Source organism: Panthera tigris, chromosome C1, assembly GCF_018350195.1.
Source record: "Panthera tigris isolate Pti1 chromosome C1, P.tigris_Pti1_mat1.1, whole genome shotgun sequence".
NCBI classification, from domain to species: Eukaryota; Metazoa; Chordata; class Mammalia; order Carnivora; family Felidae; genus Panthera; species Panthera tigris.
The window spans coordinates 158,430,955-158,447,120 of NC_056667.1; the positions used below are offsets into that span (position 1 = coordinate 158,430,955).

Here is a 16,166-nt window from a genome sequence, read left to right on the forward strand (position 1 = left end):
GTTTAACAATTATTATGTAACAACAATTAGAGCAAATTTGTAGACTGTGCCCTAAATTAGGGGACAGCAAACTACAACCCACTGGCCAAATCTGGCCAGCCACCTGTTTTTGTAAGGCCCAACCTAAGCCTAACTTTTACTTTTTTAAATAACCAAAAATTTAATAATTAAAATACTATGATAAGAAAATTTTAAGAAATTCAAACTTGAGTGCCCATAAATAAAGTTTTATTGGAACACAGCCACACTCATTCATTTATGTACTATCTATGGTTGCTTTCAGACTACAACAGCAGAGTTAGTTCCTACAGAGACTCTATGGTCTACAGAGCCTAAAATACCTGGCCCTTTACAGAAAAAGTCTGCAGACACCCCACCCTGGAAGATGGCTTATTCCCAAATTAGTATTTTCATCAGGCTAAAATGACAAGTAATTTTCATGGAGTGTTGACAGACTGTTGTTGTGCTTAAAGATTAAAACTAAGAGCAAAAGCACAAGGCAATGGCACAAGGCCCTCAAATTCTAGAAGCTTGGCAAGTACGTCTGGTGCCAGAACAAAGAATGTTTGAATGAATGAAACATCGAGGCAACTTAAAATAAATCTCTAAAGGCAATGTAGTCCCCAAACAAGGAAGGAACATATTCCATATTTTGTTTTATGAATAGTCTATGATTAAACAGTATGAATGACAACACATAACCTAACTCATGTTGAACATCTATGATTCCTCTTCAGTATTATCATGGAGATTTTAAGTTTTCTTACCCTCATTTTTATCAACAAGATAACAGATTCTGAGAGGATGAAGTGAATGTTTAGAATCTGAATTCTTTAAAACAGGAGTGACACCATCTTCCCACCTCACCTTCCCATTCTCCCATTCCTGCATACAGTTATCACTTGATAAATACATGAATATTAAATAACTTATTCAAGGTAACCAGGATGGAAATCAAATTCAACTCTGTACTTTCAAGGCCAGAATGGTCTTTTTTTCTCTATGTGACATGTTACCTGCCCTATATCCAGAACTGAATGAATCAACTATACAAAAAAACTTCAAAATTTTATCAAGTTTGCAAATAAAATTCATTATGTCTATCAATAAACTGCCTATATGTTTTCACAACACAAACCAGATATCTTAAAGAAATCCACTCTAACTTGCAATCTACTCAGAAGGCAGACTGATGTACCAACAATTTAGGGTAAGTAGTTCAGAGTTTAGTTATCAAACTCAGACAAACAATAACCAATCTTCTATTTGCTTCAAAATAACACTAAATTAAAAATTCTAGGTTAACATTTTTATAAACCCTAAAATCTATCTTAAACAAAAAAAGAACTGATTCGCAAGTAATATTTATTCATATCCTTCCCAACTTAATCTATGTAAAAAATATAATTTAAAATCAAGAATATATGGTTTTTCACAAGTTTAACGTTACACTAATTTTTTTTAATGTTTATTAATTTTTGACACACACACACACACACACACACACACACACACACACACGGCATGAGTGGGGGGAAACACAGAATCCAAAGCAGGCTCCAGGCTCTGAGTTGTCAACACAGAGCCCAATGTGGGGCTCAAACTCATGAACTGTGAGATCATGACCCAACGCGAAGTCGGATGCTCAACCAACTGAGCCACCCAGGCACCCCAATGTTATACTAATTTTTAAGCATGACAGGATCCCATCTGAATTCCATTTTAAGTCTTGACTAGCTAACTTCTGATAAACAACAAAGAATCCACACAGAATTATACAATTCTAAAAGTTATACTGGAAACACTGTCTATCTAAATGGTTCCACATTATTTTCTAAAATACATTGCAGGAAACACTGGATCAGTTAGATGAGAGGCTACATTTTAAATGCAGAAGACCGTGGGGTGGTTCAACTGGGGTAAACAAAGTTAGATTTATTTACCACAAAGCTTCTAGGAACCATTACAATGCTAACATTCACTGGTTATCTCCAAAAAGAGACTGGGATGGAAAGTTACAGTGTATATAGAAATTCTCAAACTTATTTGGAATATCATTTATTAAACACTTCACTAGATATATACTTGAAGATACTGTAGGTCTTTTTTTTTTTTTTTTTTTTTAAAGACCTACAGGTTACTTAGGAAAAACTTCTTTTCTCTGAGGCAACATTTCCGTACCTAAATTTTAAGTTTGATGGAATGGAAAAGTGGGACAGTCCCTTGAGGGAAATGTCATTTTGTTAAAAACTGTTAACAATGAATGATGGGACACCTGGGTGGCTCAGTCCATTGAGTATCTGAGTCTTGATCCCATGGTTTGTGAGATGGAGCCCTGATTTGAATACAGCTCTATGCTGACAGCTCAGAGCCTGGAGCCTGCTTCTGATTCTGTGTCTCCCTCTCTCTCTGCCCTCTCGCATTCATGGTCTGTCTCTCTCTCAAAAAATAAAAAATAAACATAAAAATTTACATAAATAAATAAACTTAAAAAAAAACCCCAAATGAATAATTATTACAGTTAAAACACACACACACACACACACACACACACACACACACACACACACACAAGGAACGGGTTTACCTTGTTTACACCAGAAAAGAATTTGAGGAAGAAGGGGGGAAAAAGGATGACTAAAGAACTAAGGAACTAAAATTAATTTTAAGACCAACATGACTAATGTGGGGTAAGAAGTTGGAAATAGGTAATAAAAAATTGAAAAGTTAAGCAAAATAAAAAATGAGAAAGGAAAACCTAGATATAACTAAATTTGCCTATAAAGTAAATGTTTCCATTACAAACACACCATTTTGTCCCTTCCTATGAACCTTAATCTTTTTTCACCGATGCTGTAGTATGACCACCTCATTCCTCACTCTCACCCCAGATTATTTTAGGCTTGTTCTGTCAGCCCAAATGAACTGTAATTTTCTAAAGAGCAAGTACCATGGCTCTCTGAAGAAAAAGACTGGGACTAAGAATCAAACTCTGGATCCATTATTTACCATAACTCTTAGCATGTTACTTATTAACCCGACTCAGATTTTCTCATCAATTTTTTTTTACATAATCTCTATGCCCAATGTGAGGCTTAAACTCAGGACGCTGGGATCAAGAGTCACATGCTCTACTGACTGAGGCAGCCAGGCACCCTATTCCCATCAATTTTAAATGTGATAATACAGGTATAGGATTGTGGGGATTAAATGAGAAACATATCAGAAACACACTTGATACAGCATCTGGAACAGATACATACTCTATAAATGTCAGTAAGTACCCAATAAATTTTCTTATCTGAGTAGCTATCCTATTATTACAAATATCCGTGTACTTTCATATTTCTAAAGTTCAATCATGTGCCACCTGTTAAATGATTAGCAGATTCTGCCCTTACAGCTTACAAGTAACTTGTAGGGCTTGCTTGCAAAATAAGTGGTTTCCTCTCTAAGGTCCCATTCAACTCTGTTCTCAATTACAAGCCACAGAACTGGCAGTCTAGGCCCTAAGTGTTGTATCACTAACCTTCAGGACAACGTGCATTAGTTATGTGGTTTTAAATTTAAATAATCTCAATAACACTTATATTAAACAAAACAAAAATTCTCAGTGAAGGCTACTGCTGCCAATTCTCCTGAGTCACTCATTTCTATATGGATTTATTTGGGAATTTAGAAACGTGGAAATTTAGGATATGTGGAAACTTGGCAAATATTTAATGTCTAAAATGGCTCATCAGTGAAGAAAAATTCAGAATGCTATCTGCAATTTTTCAAACAGTACTCCAGAGATACCTTAAGAGAAAGGAGGTTGTGCCTCAAAAGTTTAGTTAAAGAGGAGAGAGAAGGGAAGAAAGAAGCAGGTGGCTGAGCTAAGGCTCCAGCTTATCAGAGACACATCCTATCCCACCTCCACTTCTATGCTTGCAAACACTGCATTTCTTATTTTAACACTCGAAATTCTATATTTGACTCACTTTGAAGACAGAGTTCTATGGCTTAAAAAAGATTTGAAAAACCATCAATCTTGACCAGTGATTTCCAAGAAAATCCAAGGGACATCAACCACGTCAGCTTTGTATTTGCACAAGGCATAATATTTGCTCATATCAAGCATTTTATATAAAATAATTCCAAGCTTGCTATTGCTCTCGTGAAGGCTGTTAATTTCATTCTTTTCTTCTCTGTTTTTTCTCAATTGTTGCATTACACTTGACCACAATAACAAAGGCAAAATAAATATAGAAGGCAAAATATCATCATTTTGCTTTAGAGCAAAGATGGAAAGATTACAGCAATTATAAAAAGTCAAAGAATTATCACATACAACAGAACAGTGGTTAGGAGAAAATGATGAAAGGAGAGACTGGTACTATTTAAAAAATCAGTTTAGCTTCATAAATGCTAATTTGTAATCATACCAAAACCTGAATGATTACTCTGGCATTTAAATGTTCTAAGATATTAGTGAGAATTTAACACAGTACTTCCTAGCAGTTGAAAGTATGTTCAAAAAACAAAGACAAATCTAAAGGATTTAAGAGGTGATTGTGACATAATTGAACTAATGCTTCCATTTTACTTGGAATTTAAGCCAGTGATTATTAAAAAAAGGTTTTCATATCTACTACGGGATCTTGTTTTATCTGGCTCCTTGACGTATTTTTAAGATAAAAATACATGTGTGTTTCTTCAATGCAATTAAGACAAAATATAAGAAAACCAGAATCTTAACACTGTCACAGAAGGAGGCAGATAAATCAGTATGGATTGTGTCGTGAAAACAGATAACCACCTCTATCAGCCTCCAACTAGAGATATTTAAAATTATTGGCACAAATGCATTACAGGAAATTTTAACATTATGTGAAAAGATACCATTATAACAACAACAAAAGAAGAGTGGATATTAAAATTTATTCTTCGCCTCTACCTTAAGCAGAACTCATCAGCCCTGACTAGACAACAACAAAAAATCAGGTATCATCATCTCTAATAAAATTACTACAGTTAACCGACACAGATATATTTAGTATTTTCCTGTTAAATGAGAAAATACTTTACATCAGAAAGAAAAGTTACTCTATTATTAAATAATATCTATAACCGAATATTCAATCCTTAGACTTGTCAGAATGAATGTTTTCCAATCAATTAATTTAGCTTAAGATAGGTTTCAAAAATACAACTCACTGGCTATTCAAATGATTCACAGAGTTACTTAGGTATCAAATTTAAGGTCACTGTACTTTGAACAAATGGCATGACAAATCTTTTTGCCTGAAGCTGGTAATATCAATGTTCAATTTTATTCCACATTTCTAGGCAAAATTTGTTAAACTAGATGTAAGACAGAAAAATGCTGGAGAAGTCTGTTACTTTAATGGCATATATCAAAACAGCACTGAACTAGAAAGGAAAATCTGGAGCTTTATAAAAATAGTCAATGTAAAATAGATGTTCTATTCAAGAATATCAAATGTACAAGATACTGTTCCTTCCAACTTTTTGCTATAAAAAATTGGTTAGAATAATGCACTATAAGAAAACTAAAATTCTATTGTAAAAATTTCCTTGCTGCTTTGCATCAAATTTACATTTAGATAAAACTACCATGAAATATGTACATCCTAATACAAGGATGATTTTGAGCTGGCAGGACCTGAAATTCACAGTCTGACTCTGCCCAAGAGTCAAAACTTTAATATTATTATCTGGAAATATTTGGTTGAATCTTTGACACCTAAAAGAAGATCGACGTTATACTACTGATTTCAATATTTAGTATAAAAAGTTTATGTATACATCATTTTGGGGATCCTATCATGAAATAAAAGCACTTCCTTGCTGTCTGAAGTTATTCCAATGAATGTGTCAGCAATTTTGAGTGTAGCCTATTTTCTGCTGTACTGCCTTTATTATTTAATAATATGTACTATCAAAGATGGTAGAGAGCCAAGAAGATAAACTTGGGTAACTGACCAACTAAAATGTGTGTTTTTTTTTTTTAATGTTTACTTATTTTTGAGAGAGAGAGAAAAAGACAGTGAGACAGAGACAGAGTGCAAGCGGGGGAGGGGCAGAGACAGAGGGAGACACTGAATCTGAAGCAGCCTCCAGGCTCTGAGCTGTCAGCACAGAGCACGATGTGAGGCTTAACTCAGAAACCATGACATCATGATCTGAGCTGAAGTCAGGCGTTTAACTGATTGAGTCACCCAGGCGCCCCAAAATGTGTGCTCTCTATAGGTAACTTAATCTGTGCCAGCTCATAACATTTTTAAAAGCCTGAAGATTTTTACTTTGCTCACAAATATACAGTACCTACAACCTCATTAGCACCTAAAAGAACTATAATACTAAAGCAATCTTACTGTCAATTTTTTAAAAACTACCTTAGCTCGCCATTCTCACAGTCTGACTTTTTAAGATCCTATCATCTGGACCCATTTTAATTTGCATTCACATATGTTTAAAGGAGCATACCAAGTCTTCAATATTGATGAAATGCAATTTTATCTCCCATTTTCTTACAATTTACATAGCATAACTATTTCTTGGCATTTTCCCTTCTCTGGCTTTCCTTTTAAAGGCTTTATTTGTTGAATAATATAGACTAAAAATTAAAATAAAGTTGGACTTTCTCCCCTATTCATATGATCTTGTAAGTTTTCAAATCATACAATCAGAATAAAACAGCCATACAGAGCAAATGCCGTGGGAGGAAAAAGCAAATTTTCAAGATAAGTTATTCTGGAAATGTTGGCATTTTGAGAGTGCTTACAATAGTAAAATTTAGAGCAGTGATTTCACAACTTTTCTCCCGGTGTGACACTCATGATGGAGTAACATACTCCTGTATAATAGCCCTACAGACATTTCCTTGAACGTGAATCCCTAGATCCTTAAACAATTTCTTTGGGATAGACACTTTTACGTGTAAGTTTTGTGACACAGAATATGCACACTAATAATTTTAAACATATTGCCAAAGTGCATTTTCAGAGGCAATGCCAATCTACACTTTCAATAACACTGTGAGAATGCCCACCAATCGTTAAATATCTGTCTACCGGATATGTTAAAAAAAAAAAAAAAAAAAAAGGTGGTATTCCATTGTTGTTCTCTATAGCAATACTACATTTATAACCCAAAAAAGTGAGTTTGTTGTAGAAAGAAATCATTCTATCATTCAACCATTAGCCCTGATTTTCAAGGTTACTATACATCATAACCACTTAATGCTTTTATTTAAGCTCATGCTCAAGTCCCCATTCCAAATTTAACCATCTCTGGAGAGAGACCAAAGGAATCCTCACTTTTAAAGAGCTCCGAAAGTGATGCCGATGTATCCAGGATTAGCAATAATCTATGTATATAATAATAAGACCTGCATATTCCATACTGGAAATTGTCTAAAATTAAGAAATTATTCTTAATATATTCTTCTATTAAAAATTAAAGACCAAAATTGTGACATATAGCTATAGCAGAAAACTCATTAGGATATAAGTCCAATGGGTTGTCATGGTTACTCACTTATTTTAGAAAATGAGAATTAATCATAATACTGTGTGCTGCTGACATAAAAATACATCTAATATTTTTAAAACTCTACTATAGTATAACACACTGAAACCGAATTTCTCAGTAATGTCAGCTTGTGCTGACTGCCCTTAAAATCCAGACTAAAAGCAGTATTTATCAGATAAAAACATTTGTGAAATGCTTTTAGTCCAGGCATACCTTGGACTGGCAAATCTGATGTTATTATAAATCATTTTAAATCTAAATATTGCCAAAAAAGAATACCTTTTTTTTTCTTCAAAAGACTAGCTAGGATCATTTATCTAACTCATGAGTTATACATTATCTTATTTATACAGAGAGAGGGTACACACAGTGGTTGAGAGTATCACTTTGAAATAAAACAGATACTTAGGTACTAGAATGTTGACTGTTAACTTACTATCTGTGGGCAAATTAATTAACCTCTCTGGACTTCTGTTTTCTTACTTAGGAGACGCGAAACTTACAGAGTTGTAATCTAGCTCCACAGGTAACATGCTAAAACTATTCTCTCTCCTTCATTAATAGGGTGGTACTCAACGAGAGGATTTCTGGCAATACCTGGAGATATTTTTGGTTGCCACAAGGGAGGGCAGTTGTGGAAGAGGAGAGAGGGGCTACGGAGATCTAGTATGTTAGGCAGAGATGCTGATGAACAACCTGCATTGCACAAGACAACCCTACCCCTAGCCCAGGAATTCTCCACCCCCAAATGTCAATAAAGTTAAGAGACGAATGTGTAAGAACCACCTGTAGTTGTTGACACAAAAGCTACCCGTATAGTACGGTACAACTAGAGTGGTGTTAAGTTTATTCATTCAAAAAATATTCACTGAGCATATGTTATGGTCAAGCACTAGGCCAGGTTCCACTTTAAAGTATGTCTTCAGTCTTAGAATGACTTGGCATTTTTCTCTTCCAATCTTATTTGCATCAATCAGCTTAGAACTTTCTTGTCCAAAGAACAACCAATCACTGACGCTAAATGCACTTGTACAAAGGGAAACATTTAACAGCTAGCTGTTTATTTGCTTCCAAAATAAAAGGGTTACAGAATCATTATTTCAAGATTTCATGATTTATAAGAAACCGAAAGATTATCTAGACAGAGTATGTAAGAATTTCCAAGCAGGGAGCCTGAATACTTTTCCTCTGAAAAAGCTTCTCAGATGATTTCGACACATACAGTCCTCTAACTTTATGGAAAAAGAGGCACAGTGACAGTATCAAACCCACATTTGATTTCAACTTTTCCTTCCAGGAGACTAAGGACATATATATTCAACTGGATAGATCCACTTCCTTTGCTGTGAACCCTGTCATATAACATATTTTAGGGTCAAACACTAACTTTTAGCTGAATATAGCTCCTATAAAAGCATGTCCTTTAATGGATAGTAGTATAAATATAGTTTTCTTTTTAAATAAAAGGAAATTTTACAAAGAAATTCCATGAATTTCACAGGAACTTTAAATCTTGTAATTTAGAAGTATGATTATCAGTCTTATAAGGGAAAGAAAAAAAACAAACTTACTCTTCTACTGAGAAAATGTCTTTATTAGTGTTATAAAATACACCAGTTTGCATGCACACAGAGTACTCTCCCCTTCAAGATGACATTGTTATTATACATATTACATACTGTATATAGCAACACTGTTATATACAGTGGTTTTGGTTTGGCCCTCCTAACATAGTAAGAAGTAATGACAAAATATTACTAGCACAAAGACAAAAAAAGACAGAGGAACCCAATCAAGTAGAACACCACAAAAATTATTTATCAGACTAAAACATTTTAGAAAATAATGTAGGCAGCAGGATACAAAGAATATTTCTTAAAATTGATGAAGGTACTAAACTAGGTGCCTAACAATCTTGAGGAGCTAACAGATTTAAACAGAATAAAGTGAAAAACAAGGTAATTCACCAAAGGGAGGAATGGGCATGAAAATATAACTTTCAGTGATACTTAACTACACACAACTAAATTCATTTTTCAAGTTTTCTTCTTTCTTACTAGGTGTTCACACTAAGACATTAAAAAATTCTCTGGGTTATAAAAAATATATATAGACAAGTAAAACTTTAATGATTTTTTTTTTAACTCAATCTAAAACCCAAAATTTAAGGCCAGTATTTGCAGCAACATGGATGGAAATGGAAGGTATTATGCTAAGTGAAATAAGTCAGAGAAAGACAGATACCATATGTTTTCGCTCATAGGTGGATTTTGAGAAACTTAACAGAAGACAATGGGGGAGGGAAAGGGGAAAAAAAAGTTACAGAGAGGGAGGGAGGCAAACCATAAGAGACTCTTGGATACTGAGAACAAACTGAGGGTTGATGGGGGATAGGGGAGAGGGGAAGTGGGTGATGGGCACTGAGGAGGGCACTTGTTGGGATGAGCACTGGGTGTTGTATGGACACTAATTTGTCAGTAAATTATATTAAAATAATAAAATAAAATTTAAGGCCAATATTATCTATATTTTCAAAGATAATCATAATTTCCAATCAACCTAGGATACCTAAGCATTCACTGCAGAAACATTTAAGCCAAACACTATTAAGAGGGCAAAAAAGAAATATGAAAAGTAGAGATGGGTATGAATAAAAAAAAGTAAAAACAGGAAATACTCTTACCACTCTCCTAATCTAGCCAGTAAACTAATATAAGAAGATAACCCATTTAAATAATTCATACATATGTATAAGTTACACATGGAATTTTTAAATACCGTCTTCAACAAAGGAGATTTTACATTAAAAATAACCTATTAAAGAACTCAATACACAATATCCCTAGCTCTAGAAATGGAAATAATACCCTGCTAAAGCCAGGTTCAAGTTAGCTTTAGGTCTAATTCCCTAGTGTCAACTTCTATTTCCTCCAAAATATGAAAATAAGAAACCACACATAATGTGGTCCTTTGAAAATTCTTTTTAAAAAAGAACAAAACAAGCCATTAATGTTTTCAAGTATCTTTAATGCTATCACTTCAACTCGAATGAGAAAAAAATCTCATTTAAGTTTCAAGACTTCTACAAACTTAATTCAAATGACAAAGCTAATCAGAACTTTCATAAAATGACCTTCATTAATCAACATTAGAGGTAAATTAAGACAATCAAGGCACCATATCATATTTACCTTTCATTACAATCCTAAAAACGCATGTAAGTTTAAATGTCTAGATGCAACAGCTGTCCTGGCTTCCCTATATCTATAACTTAAAATCCTTAATCCTAAATAACTCAGAAATCAAATTCAGTTGGACCAAAAATAAACAGTAATTCAATGCCAGCGGACAGAGAGTTAAAGGATTAACCTTCCTCAAGGCGGGGGGGGATTTCGGTTCTAGAAAAGAGAAATAATTTATTTTAAAATGATTAACTTTGATTCAGGTTATATAGAAGTACTATAAAAGATGAATATTAAAGATTAAATTGAGGCAAAAATAAAGCAATTTGACATGTGTGTTTGCTTTACCAACATTATTATGTAACATGTTGAATGTAAGCACACAGGTATAAACAGACTTACAGCGTGCTTGTCCAATATTATTAAAGACGACATAATTCAATTATATTTATATTCAGTCACAAATATTTCAACCTTAGTAAGAAATAAAGTAAGGCAGAGAAATATAAAATATATTCTAGGACATCCAAGAGGAGAGGGAGGGAGAAGAATTATGTTATTAGTATTCATGATAAATTCCAAATGAACTATACAATACATAATTTATCTTAGGATCTGGGGTAAGGCTGGGTGGGGACAGCAACTGCAAAGAATTTATAGAAAGTAGCAAAGGTCTTTGTGCGTAGTTAGAGAAGGGTCCTTCAAGAAGAACTGCAAACAGGTGAATAAAGGCAGACTTTAAAACTTAGAAAACACTGATAACCAAAGAATATGGGCTCCATTCTCTTATCCTCATAAAATAATCTGGACTCTCATCCAGCAGACAACGCACGTATATACTGTTTCTAACTCCTTGAGGCATTCTAAAACATTTAAAATAAGATGAACGGCCATCTCCCTCCATTCCCTACAAACTCCTTTTCTGGTCCGTCCCATAAAATTTTTATCATTCTCACACCCACAACCCATTCATGATTCTCTCCTTCAGCTGATAACCTCTATTTCACTGTGAAGTATGAGAAAGGTCGTTTGGTTGGAAGTTTGCCCATCAGGGGAAAGGATGTACCCAGTCAACTCTATCTACAATGAACCCAATCAACCCAGGGTCTGGATCTTGGCATTTCATTCCACCTCAAAAAAAAGTTTAAGTTTGATTCTATTTTCTCTCTTTACAGCACTTTTCTTGTCCCACTGTCACAGCTCTGCTATGAGCCCTTCCCTAGCACATAATATGTCAAGCCTGTTAAGACTCTAGATACCGTCTCCCTTCCTTTATCATCAGATTCTGCCAAGAGTAGTCAATATTTGCTGTCACTATTTCCTCACTATCCAATGTCTCCTTAACAGACTATAATCTGGCATCTTGTTACCATTAGTCTACTAAAACTAAGCCTAAGTGACAATTCTTAGTCACTTTTTACAGTCATTATCTAACTGACTTCTGTGACATTTAATTCTCCTTATTATTCTTCTCCTCCACTTTCTCCGCTTTTTCTTCCCACTGTCTGTCTACTTGCTTACCAGACTACTATTCTTTCTCTAGCATACCTATCTCACCTGCTAACATTTCCTAGCATTACAAACACTATCAAGATGAGTTCAGCTACAGAAGCAGTTTTTAAACTTTTGGGTCTCAGGACTCCTCCACGAACTATTAAAAGTGTTGAGGACCCCAAGAGCTTTTATGTATGTGGGCTATAATTATCAATATTTACTATTCTAGAAGTTAAAACTAAAAAAGTTTTGAGACACCAGAATATACAAGTCATCAGAGTGATGATGTCATCATGTGTCATTACACACTAGAAATTTTCACACTGTAAATTCATGAGAAAATGAAAGTTAAAAAGCCAAACATGTCTTAGCATTATTGTAAAAAAGGCAAATAATGTTTTAGCATTACTATACAAATTGTTCTGACCTTCAGAACACTCTGAAAGAGTCTCAGAGACACCCCCTTCCCCATCCCCCACCCAGGAATCCTTTAACACTCAAGGATTTAACACCCACACCAAAAATTCCTCTAAGTCTTCATCTCTAACCTGACCTCTTTTCCTGAGCTCCAGATAGCTCCTACCACCTAACTGAAGTACCATCTTCATTTGGTCAGTTCACAGATATTCAAACTCACTGTTGTCCAGAATTTAATTCATTACCGTCTAGGCCAAATCTATGTATCTTCCTTCTGTGTTATCTATCTTCATCAAAGGCACTAACATTCACCTAGAGCCAGATAACTTTAAACAACCCTAGGTTCTTCCCTTTCCTTCTTTACCCTCATTCAGTCATCAAACCCTACTGATTCTGCTTTTATAATCTAGTAGAATGTGAGAGCTTGTTAGAAATGCAAACCCCCACTCCAGACCTAAAGGCATAAGGAACTGTTGGTAATTAATTCACTTGCACACTAAAATTTGAGAAGCATAAGCCTGGATGGTGATAATATCCAATAACCAAAGTTAGAAAATCTGAAGGAGAAGGCAGAACCCAAAAGGTAAACTTGAAAACACTTTAATTAGCACCCTGCCCACTTTTTTTCCTCCTACTATTAAACTGTGGAGGTGAGCAGTTTCGTAAAGGTGGCAGTATTCCTTAACTAAATGATCTTCCCAACTTAGGTTTCTCCTCTCTCCCAACTCTATTCTCTGTACTGCCACCCGGGGGAGCCTTCCTCATCTTTACTTTGCGTTTTGTTTCTCCTGCTTAAATGGCTCGCCATTATCTAGACCAAAGTCCAAATTCCTTAGTACAAAGAACGAGGGCTTTCAAACCCTGATTCCTACCAATCTTTCACCATCCTTGCATATCCTACCTACACCAGAAGTCTGCAAACTAGGTGAATCACACAGGCAGATTATGTTTTTTAAGCTTCTTGGGTGATCTAAAGTGCAGTTGGGGTTGAGAACCACTACACCATGTCTTGAACAAAACTATTTGCCATGCTTCCAGGCAAAAGCAAAAAGCGTATCATAGTCTCTCTGCCTGCCTTCTCATACTTTGCCCTTGTGTTCTGGGATGAATTCATAGCCTTTCTAACAACTCAATCACCATCTCTTCTTTAAAGGAAGACTTCTCTTTTCTCCCCTCTTCTTCCCTGCAGGCAGATGGAATTGGGGGGTTCTTGCTCTTTGCTCCCATACCACCTTGTACTTCTATCATAGCATAATCTACACTGTTTATGAAGCAGTCTGTTCTACTAGACAATGATCTCATGTGAACACAGGGATTGTATCGTATTCATCTTTTATATTCTCTGTGCTTGGACACAGAGGCTAGAAGATAACAGATATGTAATAAATGCTTACTGAAAACACAGCAAATTTTTGGAGCCTATCAAACAGACCTAGAATGATGTAAAAAAAAAAAAATGAAGGAAAAACAAGACCAATCTACTCCCTATCTACTAGGCAATTTCATTAACAAAGGGAAAAATCTCTGTTCTAAATTCTACATTTAGTAACAAAAAGCAAATCTATGTATGAAGTAATTCACATCTGAGCTGAAATGAAAAATTTCAGTTGAAGTAGATTCAAATCAGCCTAACAGTGAGTATCAGATGCTTTCAGTTTTAACAGTACAAGGATGGAAAACAGAAGGGTTCTGGGTGTCTGAAAAGAGTACTGGGTAGGAGGAAAGAGCCCAACTGAAGAAACAAAAGCTCAGGATATATATTAATATGCATAAATAAAATGTGGAAATAAGTAACAGGAAGAAGGGCTAAAAGAATTGAGGATGCGGTAGGGTAGAGGTGGGTGGCAGAGAACTGCTATTTTTTTTTTTTTCAAATAAACTTCTAGTACTGATTGTTCATAAAAACAAAAACTATTATTTAAGAAAACGTAATGGATCAAGGGATGGATTACCAAAAAAATAAAATGACACCAGAAGACAATGAAATACTACATAAACTTTACTACGAGGTGTATCAGGGAAAAAAAAGCAGTACTCCACCCTACAACTGTTTACTCCCAACAACTTCATTTAAAGACCTACAAATACCTGTATTTTGAAGCGTGTAAAATTTCATCCCAAGGAAATTCATTAATTAAAGTATCTTAATATAGAAATAAAACTTGGAAACCATTTTCCAGATAAGTAGCTTCCTAAATGATAAGACAAAAAAAATTCCTTCTTCAAATCTTAAGGAAAAAGTGTAAGCTGTAGACCTTTCCAATACTGTGCCACTTAATGATTAATTTTTAAAAATTCCAGATACAGAACACAGAACAACAAAAGCTCCAAAATTTTAAGGTTTTCTATTCCTTCCCCAAATGTCAAATTTTCTATACAAATTAAGCTAAGTATATGCAATGGTTAGCCAAATTGTACTTCACTGTAAATTACACTATGGTCTTAAAAGAAAAAATTTTAACTACAAATACAGCCAAAAGCGACTCTTAGAGTTCTTTAAAGGGAAGTGGTACTTTCTTATAGACTCATTCTTTTGAAAGAATTGAAATACTCTATGGCTTATATTGGGGGCATGGGTACCTATAAAGGACATGGAAACATATAACTACTTTAGGTGATCTAATTACTAAGTTTTGCTATTAAAAAAACTCTCAAAAGTATCAGATTTGGTGAAGAGAAAAGGGAAATATTTAAAACTATTTTATTACCCTTCATAATGTAACAGCCTATGAAAGAAAAGACATGTGAAATTACTAAATGGACCAAAATCTGGAAATATCAAGAAATGTTCCAAAGTCCAGGAGATATAAAGTGAAAACATTCTTGATGTAGCTTCTGAAAAGCTGTACTCTGACTAAATCTAAACCTACACTTTGTAAGGACTTAATGTAAATGTGCTAATTTGAGAACAAACTAAACTGCAATAATCTGGTGCTACAGGGGCTACTAACGCTTACCTCAAGGGAACCTACTGCAGATAAAGTCCCGTCACTTGCACAGTCCTTTCAGCTGCCTGCCAGTTGTCTCTGTGGAAGGGAAAGCCTGATGAGTGAAAACCCTATGCCACACTCCTCTGGAGTGTCAGGGTGCCTGCACAGAACTGCACAAAACTGTCTACCTAGAGAGTCCTAGATGTTTTCAGTAACACAGGACTTAAAAAGATGCCACCTTTGACATTCTCTTTCAATGAACACCAAAACCAAATGGCTAAGAGTTACTAAATGCTAATGACCTACTGATATTATCAAAGAGATAGATCTACACTAGCCCAAGTAGGAAAAAGACTAAAATGGATCAAAGAGAAATAAGTTAACATTGAAAGGAAAACACAAACACACATACACACACACACACACACACGCATGCGTTGAAAAGTAACACAATGCTATGATCTGAGCAGAAGTTGTATCCACAAAAAGTGATGTTGTTGCATCAGCAAGTGAATGCTAAAAACCCAAAGAACTTCCTATCTACATATATCAAAAAAGATGCTATTAAGTACATCATGCCCATTGTTAACTATACCATGGATCCAAA

At 34.8% G+C, this 16,166-nt stretch overlaps 1 protein-coding gene across 6 annotated transcripts in view; it reads right to left on the minus strand.

Moving 5' to 3' along the window:
- Window positions 1-16,166, minus strand: part of TLK1 (tousled like kinase 1) — a 145,563-nt gene that overhangs the window by 66,061 nt on the left and 63,336 nt on the right. The gene's annotated exons all lie outside the window — the stretch shown is intronic.